At 38.4% G+C, this 14,890-nt stretch overlaps 1 pseudogene across 1 annotated transcript in view; it reads left to right on the top strand.

Annotated features, from left to right (window-relative positions):
• The window catches only part of LOC146549935 (GPI ethanolamine phosphate transferase 2, catalytic subunit-like), a 28,018-nt pseudogene extending 17,527 nt beyond the window's left edge, over positions 1–10,491 (top strand). Inside the window, exon 5 of the transcript XR_014890158.1 lies at positions 10,087–10,491. The product of XR_014890158.1 is annotated as a GPI ethanolamine phosphate transferase 2, catalytic subunit-like (transcript). The remainder of the gene's footprint in view (positions 1–10,086) is intronic.
• The last annotated feature ends 4,399 nt before the right edge of the window (positions 10,492–14,890 follow it).

Below are 14,890 nucleotides of genomic sequence, written 5' to 3'. Positions count from 1 at the left end.
CCTTAGGGACTAGTAAAGCGCTATATAAATACAGGCCATTTACCATTTTTCCAATTTTTTCATTTTTCAAATGGCTTTATGTCTTTGTTTGTTTTTAAATGGTTTTTCAGACTATTACTTGCCTCCTTCCCTTGCATCAGCCTCTCTTTTGAACACAACTACCAAATACAGGTTCACTTGTACAACACTTGGAATCAATTCCAGTTTTCTTTGAATGTTTTTTTTATGGAATAACGAGGGAACAGGCCTCCCCTTGACATAAAACTTTCATATAAAATCAATTGTCGAAGTACTCATGAGCCTTTGAAAACGGGGTGCTGTGTATAAAAACGTATGTTATTCCTCAACAGTAAATTCTGCACTTCTGTTAAAGCTTGTAAATGAAAACTCAAAATCTGATCTTCAAACACAACTTAATTTTTTGATTTTAAATCCACTGTGCTCATGTATAGAGGCAACATTAGAAACATGTCTCCAAAAACAGCAGTTAGCTTGCTAACAAGGCTAAAAAGCACAGCCATACATGACATCATAAACATACAAAACTCTGAAGTGCGTTATATATTCCAACTGCCCCCCATTAATTATTTAAAAGATGACAAAACAAATTAAAAACACTTATTTGATTCATGTACACATATAAGACCTGACTGGAGAAGTCAATCCATGTAATGTACAATTGCTGCATATTATCACTTTTTAATGTATGCCTCTTTATTGCCAAAAACTTGGCTCCGAGGGTGGGAAAGTGGAGCTGTTTCTGCATAATAAAGTTACGTTAAAAAAAGTTACACTAGTATATAAATGTCTTATAAAATATTATATGAGTGGATGCATCAGTAGACTGTGGTTCTATTAGGCGAGTAGATGCCGTTTCTCAACATACTGTCCAGTTTATTGGAAGAAGAGTTGCTGACTGTGCCCATAAAACTGCGAACTCTGTAAATAAAACAGACACTAACACAGTGGACAGATGGGGTGTCGAGTCTGACTAACAATTAAAATAGTAAATTAGAAGATATGCACTGCCAGGATCCTTTAGGAGAATGACGTAAAAACATCACTCAGGTAGTTTAAAGACAGTCAGGATTTTTACTTGTTGTGAATCTGAATTGAAAATGAAGAAAACTAAAGATGGTCCATCATTTGGACTCTAACTGCTGGTGCAGTTAGAAGATAAGTGGTGTATTTGTTAAGCCTTAACGATAACGCACTCTTGGCGGTGCTATCAAAGGTTTTGGGTAGTTTAAATTTGTTTCAGTAATTTTCTCTTTCCATCACTGCAATGTTAAATTGTCCTTCAACAAACTGAAGTAATTCCCAGCAATATGTTGAAGTAAGTTATCAATCATAGAAAGGTTGAAGTGGTTCTTCAGTGAAAAAATGGAAGCTTTGAGTCATAAGTGCTTGTTTAAAGGGCTTTAACAGTAGCTTCCCTTTGCTGCTGCAACTCTTTGCTCATTATTAATTTATCTGTAAAGGTTACATCTCATTTGCCTTCTGGGAACTCTTGAGAAAGTGCTGATGTAGCAAAAAAAAGTCAGAAGAATCCACTTGGGTCATTAGGCTGGGAGAGGAAATGAACTCTCCGACTCGACACACTGGAAGATGTGGAGGATTTCGTACAGTACTGGAGGTGTTTCTTCTCTGGCTCCAGTGACCGTGAAAAGACTGTTTTCTTTTGAGTCTTACAAATGTCATAGTGAAGAAAAAAACTGTGCTCATAGTTCAGTTGGCAGGTAATGATGATGACCTGTGATGACAAATGTGCTTTTGTACCAGCAGCAGATTTTTGTGAAATTACCAGACTTTGGTCAGAAAAATCAAACAGACAAACTGTTGAAGCTCAACTCATGTAGAAACAAAAATGTCAAAGAGCTGTTTTCAGCCACTGAACTGAAATTCTGCAGGATTCATGAAACGTCCTTCCTGCCAAGTACCTTGAAAGGCTGTGTGAGCATGTGCCCAGTGGAGAATGCACTTATAAAAGCAAAGCTTGATCACAACAAACACCAAAGCAGTGTCGTTTCTTTGGCTGCTGAAAGTCATTCATAAATCGAAAGCACTGCTGTATGTACAGCAAACTCAAAGTACAGTATTTAGATGGTTTCAGAGTGGATGAAAACAAACACAAATATTTGCTGCTGATTATAGCTGCAACCAATAATGGATTTTGTTCTCTTTTTAATTGAATTATTGTTGAGTTTATTAAATGCCAGTGAAAGGTGAATTTCCAACACAAAAACTCAAAGATGTGAGATTTGAAGTGATATGAAACAGAAAAAGCAACAAATCCCGAGACTTGAAGCTGAAAATAATTTGGCATTTAGCTTTGATAGATGACTTTAATGTTTCAGATCTTTTCAGGTTGTTTTGTAATGGATTGTTTTTTTCAACTGGTGAAGGATCACAGCACTGGATTCTGCTTGACAGACCCACAAATTTTAAATTAAATGTAAATTTGTAAACAGGTCCATAGTTGCCCACCATTACAATCATGGATTTGTGAAGCCTGCAAATCAAAATCAGTCATAAGAAGCAGGGGGTGGAGCTAAAAGAGAAATCGAAGAGCAGTACATGCTCATGCAGGATTGGCAGAAGACCATGTAAACTGGACGGACCGCCAACGTTAACGAGAGGGCATTCGCTCAAGTCACTTTGCTATTACAAAAAAACCCAAAACACTATGCACAATTGCAAGCACACATGCACAGTACACACTGTTTGACTCTCACAGGGAACACAACATGAGCATCATGTTATATTCAGTAAGAAGTCAAACTGGCATTTCAATTTCTAAAAACTTAAAAAAAAGTGGTTACTGAAGTCATACATGAAGGGAGCTGGAGGGTCATTCACCCAACGACTTTGATAATAATCTGATATCATTTCAGCCACAAGAGTCGCCACCTGCTGGCCATTAGATAGAATCCAGGTTAAAGACCTGGAAGCTAAGTCAGTCTTTCATACACATTATAATCAATGTCAGGTATTAAATCATTCTACAGATATATTGAAATGTTTAACTATTCATAGAACAACTGTGTTGAGCTTCCATAATTTGGCTTCCTGTTGATGTTGAAATTGATTTTAAATGTTATTGATTCCTTTAAAAGCTACATATGGATTTAGTCCTGCTGCTACTCTAGAGTGTATATAAAAGTGCCGTTGTGTATCATGCCATGTTTTATTTCTCGTTCCAAAAGTGGTGATTAAGCGCTTACAATCATGGCCCATCTCTACAGCCAAGATCTTTTTAATAACCTGTGGGAGGAAATGCAGTTAGTGGACTCTGTGTCCTCAAAGTCATGACTGACAAACTCATTTTGATACTGAGATTAAATAATAAAGCTGCTTTATTGTTAAACTGTATTTGTATCAAAGGATTACATTGATGAATTCCCAGGAGTCCCTGAATATTTGTCAGACAAGAGGAAATCTGCTCAAAATTACAAACCTTTGGACAGATTTCACACAAAAGTGTGTTTGAAGCTACTACCAGATGTAGCATGTAGTGCTGGAAAATGTGACAAATAATCCTAAGGCACAATAATGTTGTATACTTTCAGGAATCCATTTGGATCTAAGTGCAGAGCTGTGTCTGGTTAGACTTGACAAATAACTGCTTTGGGGAAACTGTCCAAAACATATATTCACTCTCTGTCCTCATTAGTTTCAGTGCAAGGTGGAAACGAAAAGAAAAACTTGCTGCTCCAGCAAAAATGTGATGAGAATTCCATTTAAGTGAGTTTTAATGACCCAAAGGTGAGGTCATTTTAAAAAAGTAGTTCTGTACAAGAGCTGTAAAGACGTGTGAAATACCTGCAATGTGTATCATGTTCATGCATTCGCCTATCAAGCGATGACTCCCAGTTCGATCCCAGGAGGAGACACTGATTCTGTTGGGGTTGCGTCAGGAAAAGCATCCGGCGTTAAAAAATAAATAAAAAAATCTGCCAACTCAGACATGCGGCGCTACCTGCTGTGGGAGACCCCTTGTGGGAGACCCCTTGTGGGTAAGAGAACAGCCAAAAGTGGCTTATATTTTTCCAACAACCAAAAAAAGGCTAAGAATCCCTTAATAAATGATTCTATTGAGTCTCTCATGACTTTTGTAAGGAGCTTACTCTAGTCTGTCACCAGCACAAGAGTTTAATATGATTTCTTATTATGCCTGAGTGGAAAAAGTCATATTTTAAATGGCAGAGCTCGGAAGTCAGTCTGAGTCAGTATTACCATTTCACAGCTGCGTGATGGAAAGGCAGGTTCAGCTGGCAGAATATGATAAATCAAACACACATACTGGACACATTGGTTTCACAGGAAAAGTGATGTTAAGTGGCATAGATGCAACGGTGGCATCAAAGACCCTCCAATAATTTTAGGCTAGAAAGACTAAAAGGTCATTTGCTACATCAGTAGCTGTGCTTTGTCATGAAAAGGCCTTTGGCAGGGCAGAGCAATATTCTACTTCAGCACATTAGGCTTCGGGTCAAGTCCTGATTTATGTTCTACTCTACATGGAGCCCTCAGCATGGTCAGAGAATATTTATGCATTATTTAGAATGATCTGCTCAAGTCAATAGACGACCATATCGTAGTTCACTTCATGGTTCATGTGAAGATGAAAAACCCTCATGTGTTTGTTTAATGTAAGACCACACCCATAACCCTAGCATTAGTAAATAAAAACAGCCCTGTGAAGCCCTCTTAATTAACTGGTTTCTTTTAAATGTATAAACTAAAACTTCCTTTTTACAAGTAGGGCTGCCACAAACGATTATTTTGATAGTCGACTAGTCACCGATTATTTTTGCGATTAGTTGACTAATCAGATCATCATCCATTGGACGTACAGCGTACAGCTTATTGCACCAGCAGCATCTGCTCTTATATAACTATCATTAGCTTACAGCTTGAAGTGTTTGTGCTAACTAAAAATAAAGACAAGATGATAGTTTATTAAATTTTAATGAAATTTGCAGATTGTTTCGGTGAAGTTTAATAAACTCCTTGCTATCTAAAATATAACAGGACACCGGAGTATATTCTGGAGCATCTCACACTTCTGATAATCAGTTGTCTGCTTGACGTTTATTCAGCTGTGTAAAAACTATAACTTTAATCTCAGACAAACTGATTTACTCAGGAACAAATAAAATACTAAAAAAAAAGCCAAACAATAACATTTTAAGTTATCTAAGTGACTCATATATATTTAACCTGAGTAGCGAAAGACGGTGGTGGGTTTGAAAACGATTTGCGGGGAGTCCGGTGTTCTCACAGCGCTAGTGAGCCTAGCCCCCGGCTCGCTAACGAGCTAGTGGGTAACAGATGTCTCCGAAAACGTCGGAGCGCTTTTGAAAATATGTGGTGTCCTGATAAACTGAGCAGATATTTGAGGTTTACACAGCTACATTCTCGCCTGAAAATATGTTAAACGTTTATTTTGTGACCCAGAAAGAATAATAAGAGTAACATTAAAACTAACTAGCTGCCGCCATTGTTGGAAACTGCGCTGGGCCGCGCTATGAATTCTGGGACACAGCTGCTTCTTCTTCTTCGGGGTTTAACGGTAGCTGACATCCTTGTACATGCAATGCTGCCATCTTCTGTTTCAGTCCGTTATTACACTCTTAAATCCTGCCACTTATTCCTGCGTCTTTTGTGATCTTACAAAGCTTCAAACGACGCGTCGACTATTAAATCAGTCGTCGACGATTTTGATAATCGACGTAATCGTGACTAGTCGACAAATCGTGGCAGCCCTATTTACAAGATATATGATGATTGTTTCTCGACTAAATTTCCTCGACTCTCAGCAAAGAACATGATGGGAGTATAATTTCCTCCTGACTCAGTAAGTGATGATGTGTAGACCAGCCAAAAGCACAGAAAACTAAGTCGGGATATAATTTACACTCACTCAGCAATTCATTAGGTTCACCTGTTCAGCTGTTTGTTAAGACAGAAATCTAACTGTACACATGTCAAGACGACCAGCTACAGTTCAGACAGCATTAGAATAAAGGTTAGTGCCAGACAGGCAGGTCTAAACTGCTGATCTAATGGGATTTTCCTGCACAGGCGTCTCTAAGGTTTATAAAGAGTGGTCTGAGAAAGAGAAATTAGCGGTGAGCAGCAGAGCTTTGGGGGAAAGTGCCTTGTTGATGTCAAAGGAAAATAGCTTTAACTGCTCTGAGCTGTCAGAAAGGCAACAGTAACAAATACTGACGTGTTATAACCAAGGTGTGCAGAAGAGCATCTCTGATGCACAACAAATTGAAACTTTAAGTAAGTGGGCCACAGCAGAACACCACACTAGGTGCTACTCCGGTCAGCTAATAACAGGGAAGTGAGGCTACAATTCATATAGGACCACCAAAACTAGAAAATTCTTAATGTTTAGCTTGTATAGAAAGAGACAATGTACTGATCCTTGTTGTGTTTAACAGGTGACGTGCTTGGGAACAAAATTGAGATAAAATGAGTCCTGTCCTGCAAGTGATATCTGAACCAAGTAGGATCACTAAAGTCTCCATTTTCTTTCAATATATTCTATAAATATATATTGTAGGAAAATGACCCTACAGTATTACAGAGAAAACATCAAACAACCTTGATGGGGAGGAAGAAAGGAAAGACTTAGGAGGATGAAATCATCTGCCCTGACCTGCTGGTGAAAAGAGCAGACAGAGAAGTCGTGGCACATAGTTGCCCCTCCCCTAAACCTGGTTCTGCCGCAGGTTTCTTCCTGTTAAAAGGGAGTTTTTTCTTCTCACGGTTGCCAAGTCTTTGCTCAAAGGGGGTCATGTGATTGTTGGGGTTTTCTCTGTATAATTGTAGACTCTTTATTTTGCAGTATAGAGTTGAGTTCAGCCTAGGGCCTAGTAGGCACTAGTATTTCAACAGGTCCAGTCTCAACCCTTTTTTCAAAAATATCCAAGACCAGGATATAACCGAATGCATCAAAAGAAGCAGTTCTTTCTAATAATAGCTGAATAGCAATTTTGCCTGGACAGCGTTCATTCGAATGTCATTGAATGAACAGTGACTACCTCCTCCTCCACTCACAGTGGAGGAGGTGTTGAATACGTATGCCAGTGATACTTTTTATAATAACTTTTCTATAAACTGAAGTATCTCTTGAGTGTTTTGCTCTAGTTTTTCTGTTAAACCCGATGACTAACTTGAGTCATAAATGTGTCATCTGTTGTATTGCTAATGCATGCAAATTGTATACTCAATGATTTAGTGAAGTTTTATCTATCCTGCATCACTTGGTTATATTAGCCTGGGTAAATGTTGCTACTTGTTTTTGCTGTTTTTTAAGTAATACTTTCATTAAGTATGTATCCATCTACTTTGAAACCCTGCCATTAACACAGATTAGTATGCAGCAGGCTTTTCTGATTTCACAATTTGCCAGCCGCTGAAGGAAAGAGCAAGGAGCAGTGAAGCTGGAAAACTATTTTACAGCTTCCTTTGGGATGTGACATGTTTTATCTCAAAAACAGGAGCTGTAGGCATAAAGGCCATCAGTCCTTTTCTCAGTAATGCATGGATGGCTTATAGTTTCGTACACAGAACAGATGAACAATCTCTACTTGACTTAAACTATGGGACTCGTAGAGAACTATATTTTGGGAGAGTTTAGGAATACGCCGTTTTTTTGTTGTTGTTTTTTTTGTTTTGTTTTTTAATCTAGAAGATATTCGTAAAAACCTGAAAAGACCTTAATAAAAATGCAACCTGCTCTTAGTGCACTGTTAATATATGAAAATGTATTCACCCACGACTTTTATATCCAGAGTTAAGTAATGTTTTTCTCTTTCTGTGTATACATAACTGCTAGACCAAATATTTAATGACCCGGCATCTTGTTTAAAGAGGGATAGGTGTAAAGGTTGCAATAACAATAACCTGGTGTAAGGGGAAATTATTCTGCAACAGCCCGGTCCCACAGCGAAGCCACCACTGTATCCTGGAGGGGCTGAATATATCATCCCAGCCTGTCTTTGTCATCAAGGCAAAGACAGGCTGAGATGCATGTCTGTTGTTTGTTAGGTTAAAATATTGCTGTTGAGCTAAGAGGCTGGCTGAACTCAGCCTGAACTTAAGCTCAGTGAATAAAATCATTTGCATACAAGTGTTCGATTGGACAAACAGCAATCTTAAAAATGGGATTGAAGCATCCATAACAGACCGACTGCAATTTATGAATGACAGCTCATGGTCACTGTCAGCAGTGCCAAGGCAGGAACCTGCTGCTGTACATCCAGTAGTGACATGTGATGGATGATCTGATGTTTGGCAGTAATATTTCCGTTCATCGTAACAGGAGTCTGAACGGTGTACCTTTTTAAATTTGAGTGCAAATAGCACATGCATCAGTTAACGCTTGTTCTCGTTTTGGTCTGCATGAACAGAGCAGGCATAACGGGTTTGAAATTGAACTGTTTTTATACCTCCCGCTGGTGACAGCTGTAGCTGGAGGCATTAATTTTGTCCATAATGCTTTGTGTCTTTCCCGTTTTTGAAGACTGTGTAGCTCTTTGAACGCCATCAGAGATTTCTTCAAGTTAGTTAGGGATGTTCCCTTGGATTCAGAGATGAGCTAAGTTTGGGTGTGAAAGGCCAAGGTCAGCGTGACCCCACGATACCTTTTTATTTATTCAGATCTTATTGAATTAGACAAAAACATCAACAGAACAATACACTGACATAAAGTGAGGTATATAAGTCAATTTGTGCAATAAGTTGTTGGGTAATATTGATTTGGCAAACATCCAGTACACAAAAGTTATGTTTTCACTTTGGATTTGAAGTCACAGAAACATTAAGCCAACATCTTCTCACAGTCAGCAGTGTTCATTATCTGTTCAGTCCACAGTTTTAGCATCAGGGTTTGAGATCATTTCCAAATCACAAGAATCAGTCTGGCATGAGCCTCTGGACAAACCACACTTCAACCATTGGCCCATATATTCCAAAACATTTCTCCAATCAGGAAAAACTTTGGAACACTCCCATGATGCATCTACCTAAGTGCCTCTTTCTGCCTTACATTATCAGCATAAAACATAGTTAATTAATTAATTAAATCCATTTTGTGTATTTAGTTCAATTCAGTTTTATTTATACAGCACCAAATCACAACAACAGTCACCTCAAAGGGCTTTAAATTGTAAGATAGACGCTACAAAAATACATACAGATAAAAACCCAACAATCATATGACCCCCTATGAGCAAGCACTTTGGTGACAGTGGGAAGGAAAAACTCCCTTTTAACAGGAAGAAACCTCCGGCAGAACCAGGCTCAGGGAGGGGCGGGGCCATCTGCTGTGATTGGTTGGGGTGAGAGAAGGAAGACAGGTTAAAGACATGCTGTGGAAGAGAGACAGAGATTAATAACAAGTATGATTCAATGCAGAGAGGTCTATTAACACATGTTGAGTGAGAAAGGTGACTGAAAAGGAAATACTCAATGCATCATGGGTAATCTCAAAGGAGTATAGTAATACTGATTAATTATTACGACAGACATTTTTAGGCATAACTCATGCCTACCTCGTGAATTCTCAGGAACACCTTGGGAATATTTGTTAAATTCGGCACAAACATCTAATTGGACTTTAAGATCTGATGGTTATGGTCACGGTCATTGTAACCTCACAGCCCCGATTTAAGAATCTGTATGCTAATTTTGACAGAATTTCCTACAAATTATGGAATAAATGAATGAGGTAAAGTCTTTTGTTTTTTAAAGAAAGCGCCAATTCAAAGCTTTCATTGTTATGAACTGCTACATGACTGCTAGAAGCACGAGGCAGTAATCCTAGTATTGTGAAGTGCATGAGTCATGTAATGAGTGTCACGAGCTGAGGTTTTCAGTATTGTGCTATATTAGTGTGAATCACCCAAGCAATAGTTTCATCCATCTAATTGTCCCACTGAGAATTGTGATGCCATCACTCTGGGGTGGGCGAGGTGAAAGTAGGTTGAGTATGTAGTCGAGCCTGTGTGGATGGAATAGCTCTTTCCTCTGTATTTAAAATGATCCTTTTTTATTCTCTTTTCACAGTCTCCTCTGAGGAGCAGTGAGGTTGACTGGTCGCTGTCAGAGCTGGATGTTTTGCTGCTGGCCGGCACCGTCGGTCACACTCTCAGCCTGGCGGCCAGCAGTTTCGTAGAGGAAGAGCACCAAACCTGGTACTTTCTGCTCAACACGCTCTGCCTCACCGTGTTCCAGGATGTCTGCCGCAAGTACTTCAGAGAGAAGAGGGGCTCTGGAGATGACGAAGAGCATATCCTCCCTTCCAAAGACCGTCATCCCTCCGCTCACCCCAAAGCAGAGATTTTCTCAGAGAAGTGGTTAGCGTTAGCCACGCCACCATTCACTCTGCTCTGCTGCCGGCTACTGCGCCTCCCTCAACCAAACTGGGGTGCAGTGGGCTCATATCCCTGACGTTGGGCATTGGCTCAACAGGTGGGTTTATTGATCTAATATTAACTTTGATAAATGCTTCAGTTTCAAGTAGTTTAAATATTTGAGTCACTGTATTTTATTCATATCAAGAAAATGCAAGCAGTATTTGGAAAACAGTATAAATTAACTGGTTTCACTGATGATTCATCACCTAATGCCATGTAGTAGTGAATTTACACTCACTGCCAAATTTGAACCCAACCATCTGAATGCTGCATCAGAAATCTAGACTCATCAGTCTTCAATTGTCTAATTTTGGAGTTTCCTGTTGCTAGCTGACAGCAATTACAGTTACTGCTTTTGCGTTCAGAGATGCTCTTCTGCATACCTTGGTTGTAACAACTGGGTGTTTGAGTTACTGTTGCCTTCCTATCAGCGTGGAGCAGTCTGACCATTCTTCTCTGGCTATCACTTAAATGCCTAAATTGCATAAATCCACAAGTTGCTACCATGTGACAGGCTGCTGGTAAGATATTTCCATTCCTGAGCAGTTGAACAGGTGTGTTTTTATTAAGTGGTCAGTGATTGTTTCCCAATTCCAGTGTGTCACTTTACCTGAATAAAAACCCAAAGGCACTCATATTTCCTCTTAGCAAGTGGTCAGTTGCTAGTAGATTAGCCAGCTACCTCCTTGATAGCAAGACAAGTGTTTTTATGTGCTAAATGCTAAACTATGTTTATTAAGTAGTCGCTAACTTTGTGTAACTATTGGTTGGACAGATAGTGATCATTGTATTGTTAGTAATTACAGCTGTGAAAATCAACCAATGTTAGAAAGGACAATAAAACTGTAAATAGTTGAGGAGAAATGTGGAGGATTATAGTTCTATTACTACAGTGATGCTTTTCTTGCACAGTCATATTTTTCATTGTTACGGAAACATTGATTCTAATTCTAATGCATGAAAGCTAGTAATACTACCTAACTAACCATCACTGTTGGTTTGTGCACATTTATTGTTTAACTAGGCAGCAAAGCAAAGAGAGAGTGGCAACAGTAACAGCTTCTTGGTTGATTCAAGATTAACTTGGCAGCATTTTTATTCCTAAGTCGCTCCTCAAGGGAAAATCAGACGACTCCATGAATAGCAAAAGGATAGAGGGTTCTGTCTCTGATGTGTTTGTGTTAAGCTGTACAAAAGGGCTGGGTACAAAAAGCGATTTCGCCGAAGTTCAGAAGTTTATCTGAAATCTGTTACATGCATGCATAAATCCCTTCAAGTGTATTTGCTCTCTTTTACTCAAAGCTAAATTTACAGTGGTAAACTGATTGCTGATATGGCTCTACAGCAAAATCTTCACTATGTTGTTTTTTCTGACAACCAGTGTTGTATTGTTGGTGTTGTAATGAACGGTGGGGTGCTAGCAAAGCTGAGGACCATTAGTTCTGTGTCATGCTGTATGGTATATTTCTCTTTTTACGTGGATATGTGGCAGCATGAAGGTGACAGGACATAACAGGAACTTATTTCCAACACAACTACAATTTGAAAAAAAAACCCTACACTTGATGTTTTACGACAAATCAAACAGAATTGAAAAAGAACAGGCGTCTTTCACTGTTTAAGGATAGAAGTTCAACCGTCACATGGGGATACATTCGTTGCAGAAGGGCAATCTGTCTGAAGACAGTATACTCAGTAGGCTAAAATGCAGTGCAGCAACAAGATTTTCAATCTCAATGTGTTTCTCCACCTACACACAAATGTAACAGATCAATGTAGCAAATTCATTGATGTTCTTTGGGGAAAGCCGTGATATAGGATATTACTTACTGTAGTAGATGTAATGAAAGTGGTTCAGTGAACAATACATTTAGATTTCAATGCTAGATATAGACATCTAATGGAAGCTGTGTGGTGTTAACACACAGAGCAAGTCTTTTCTTCTGACACTAAAACATTTTAAATGTGTTTTTCTAGCTGAGAAGCTGATAGGACTACCCACTTACATTTTCTTTTTTTTAAAGATTCAAGAAGAGAAAATCGTCTTCAGATTGCCCAGACTGAAGGAAAACTGTGATTTCTCTGTAAAAACTGTGGCTTTTTCAGAGCCATTAATATTCTGACAGCAGTGCGAGGCAGGGGGATTATAGTTTGTTCTTTAACATTCATCACAATGTGGAACAGAGATGTGGATTCTGACCTTTTCCTGTCCAGTGTTGCCCTTTCTTCCTACCTGCAGTGCCTGTTGCTTGGATAATGAGATCCAGGTAGCGTTATGCCTCATCTTGTCTCAAAGTATTCAACGTCCACTGCCAGTCTGATCCAGCTAATGGCTAAATACACGGCTTCAACTTTGATATGTCCTATTTCCTATCGGTGCTCAGTATGGTGCAATTACAGACTTTAATCCAGTGAACAATTGAGGGGCTGTGCCTCTTTTAAATTTAACCTGAATCTAGAGGATTTGACTGACAGTATTTCATCTCATCAAAGTAAATGCTCACCTTCAGCCTTCAAATGAGAACCTGTAATGCTTTCTCTTCATGTGTTATTAGTGTGAATGCTTGAAAAGCATTCACAGTATTGTTCTTCTAATCTTTATTAGTGTGAATGCTTGAAAAGCATTCACAGTATTGTTATTCGAATCTTTATTAGTGTGAATGCTTGAAAAGCATTCACAGTATTGTTATTCGAATCTTTATTATTATTATTATTAGTGTGAATGCTTGAAAAGCATTCACAGTATTGTTATTCGAATCTTTATTATTATTCTATTTAGTGTGAATGCTTGAAAAGCATTCACAGTATTGTTATTCTAATCTTTATTAGTGTGAATGCTTGAAAAGCATTCACAGTATTGTTATTCGAATCTTTATTATTATTATTATTATTATTATTATATATTCCGTACGTTTTTTGGCATCTCACTCCTTCAAAACCGCTCAACTTAGAAAAACCATTCAAACACCGTTAGATTCCTATTCTTTTGGACATGAATGCTTCTACTTTTCTCATTTTTAACATTTATATTTTTAATTTTATTCAACTTTATTCAACAAAAATTTATAATGTATTTCAATGGGGACACCCTTCAAATTCTCATTCAACTTACTCATTTTTAAACTCTTACTACTTCCACATACATTGACATAGAGCCACCATTCAAACTTTAAAACGAAGACAAGACATTCAACTATTCAACTTGTATTTATCTTTTCAATATCTATTATACTTTTTCTTCAGTTCCAGTTTAAGTTTCATGATGTTTTTTCACCCGTTTCAGAGTTTATAATGGGTGTGTATGGGACGGAATGTTGGGGCTAGAGTGAGACAGCTCAACTGCTAGAGTGAGAGGAGCAAAAAAATTAATCTTAAAATCTTTTTTAAAACTGCTGCTGTGTCCGCAGCGTTTGCTCTACAGGTATGATTTTACCCTCAAAACGTAGCCATCGCTGTCCTCTTTCATCCAATGTGTTTACTATTGTACTAGGTGCTATGGTTCTTTCATAAATGTCACCAATGCACAGCCTCCTCCCTCCAACTCTTCCATAGACTCTAATGTTAATTGGCTCAGAAGGTTGGTTTGAAAATCAGAAGAGCATGGTGTCTTTCCACTGTCACCACGTCCATATAATAAACTCCACAGGCATGAAAACTGAGAATTCAGTAGACTAGAAGCTGCTGTCGCTCACGGTGAAAGAATTTCGTCAATACGACCTATACTTTTCATTTGGGAGCGATTTGTTTCGGCCTGACTTTTCTGTTCATTTTAAGCAGCAAAAGTGAGGCGCATGTCTGTGTACGTGTGTATGGAGCCATGGGTGCGGTCACTATAGCAACCAGGCTCACACCTGCCTGCTTAACGAGCTCTGCCTGCCACTGTACCAAGATTCATCTTAAGCACTTCTCTTTCAACTGCTGCTGTGTCCACAGTGTTACAGCCATCATTTTACCCTCAAATTGTCGCCATTATTGTTCTCTTTCCAACACCGTGTCTTTCAAAGCTCAGGCATTTAAACTTTTTAAACTGTGTGGATCAAAGTGGAGGGATCACATTTGAGTCATTCAGTGATTCAAAGAATATGACCTTTTAATATTCATTCAGATGTTTTCTGACTCTAAATGTTCTTTTCTCATTTCTTAGGGTTTTCTAATTTACATTTAAAACATTTTCAGTTTTTTCCAACTTCTTCTTCTGTGTAACGTTCAGCTTTTAGCGGTTCAGCACCTTTGTTTTCAGGTTAAATTCGTTTTTTTTTTTTTTTTTTTTTATCTCATTCAATATTTTTAACTCAAAATTCAGCAATTAATTCATTTCAGTGCATACATTCAGATTCAAGCATTCACACTGCAGTTTCTTCAGAAAATGCACTTTCTAGTTATTATTATATTTTATTTTTCCGTACGTTTTTTGAAAGCCTACTCCTTCAAAACCGTTCAACTTAGAAAAACCA

The sequence above is a fragment of the Mchenga conophoros genome, linkage group LG20 (genome assembly GCF_057382185.1).
Source record: "Mchenga conophoros isolate Kocher_MC1m ecotype Shallow Benthic linkage group LG20, M_conophoros_male_GT1.1, whole genome shotgun sequence".
Taxonomy (NCBI): Eukaryota; Metazoa; Chordata; class Actinopteri; order Cichliformes; family Cichlidae; genus Mchenga; species Mchenga conophoros.
Note: the sequence above shows the minus strand (reverse complement) of the source record. Positions and strands in the feature narration are given on the sequence as shown.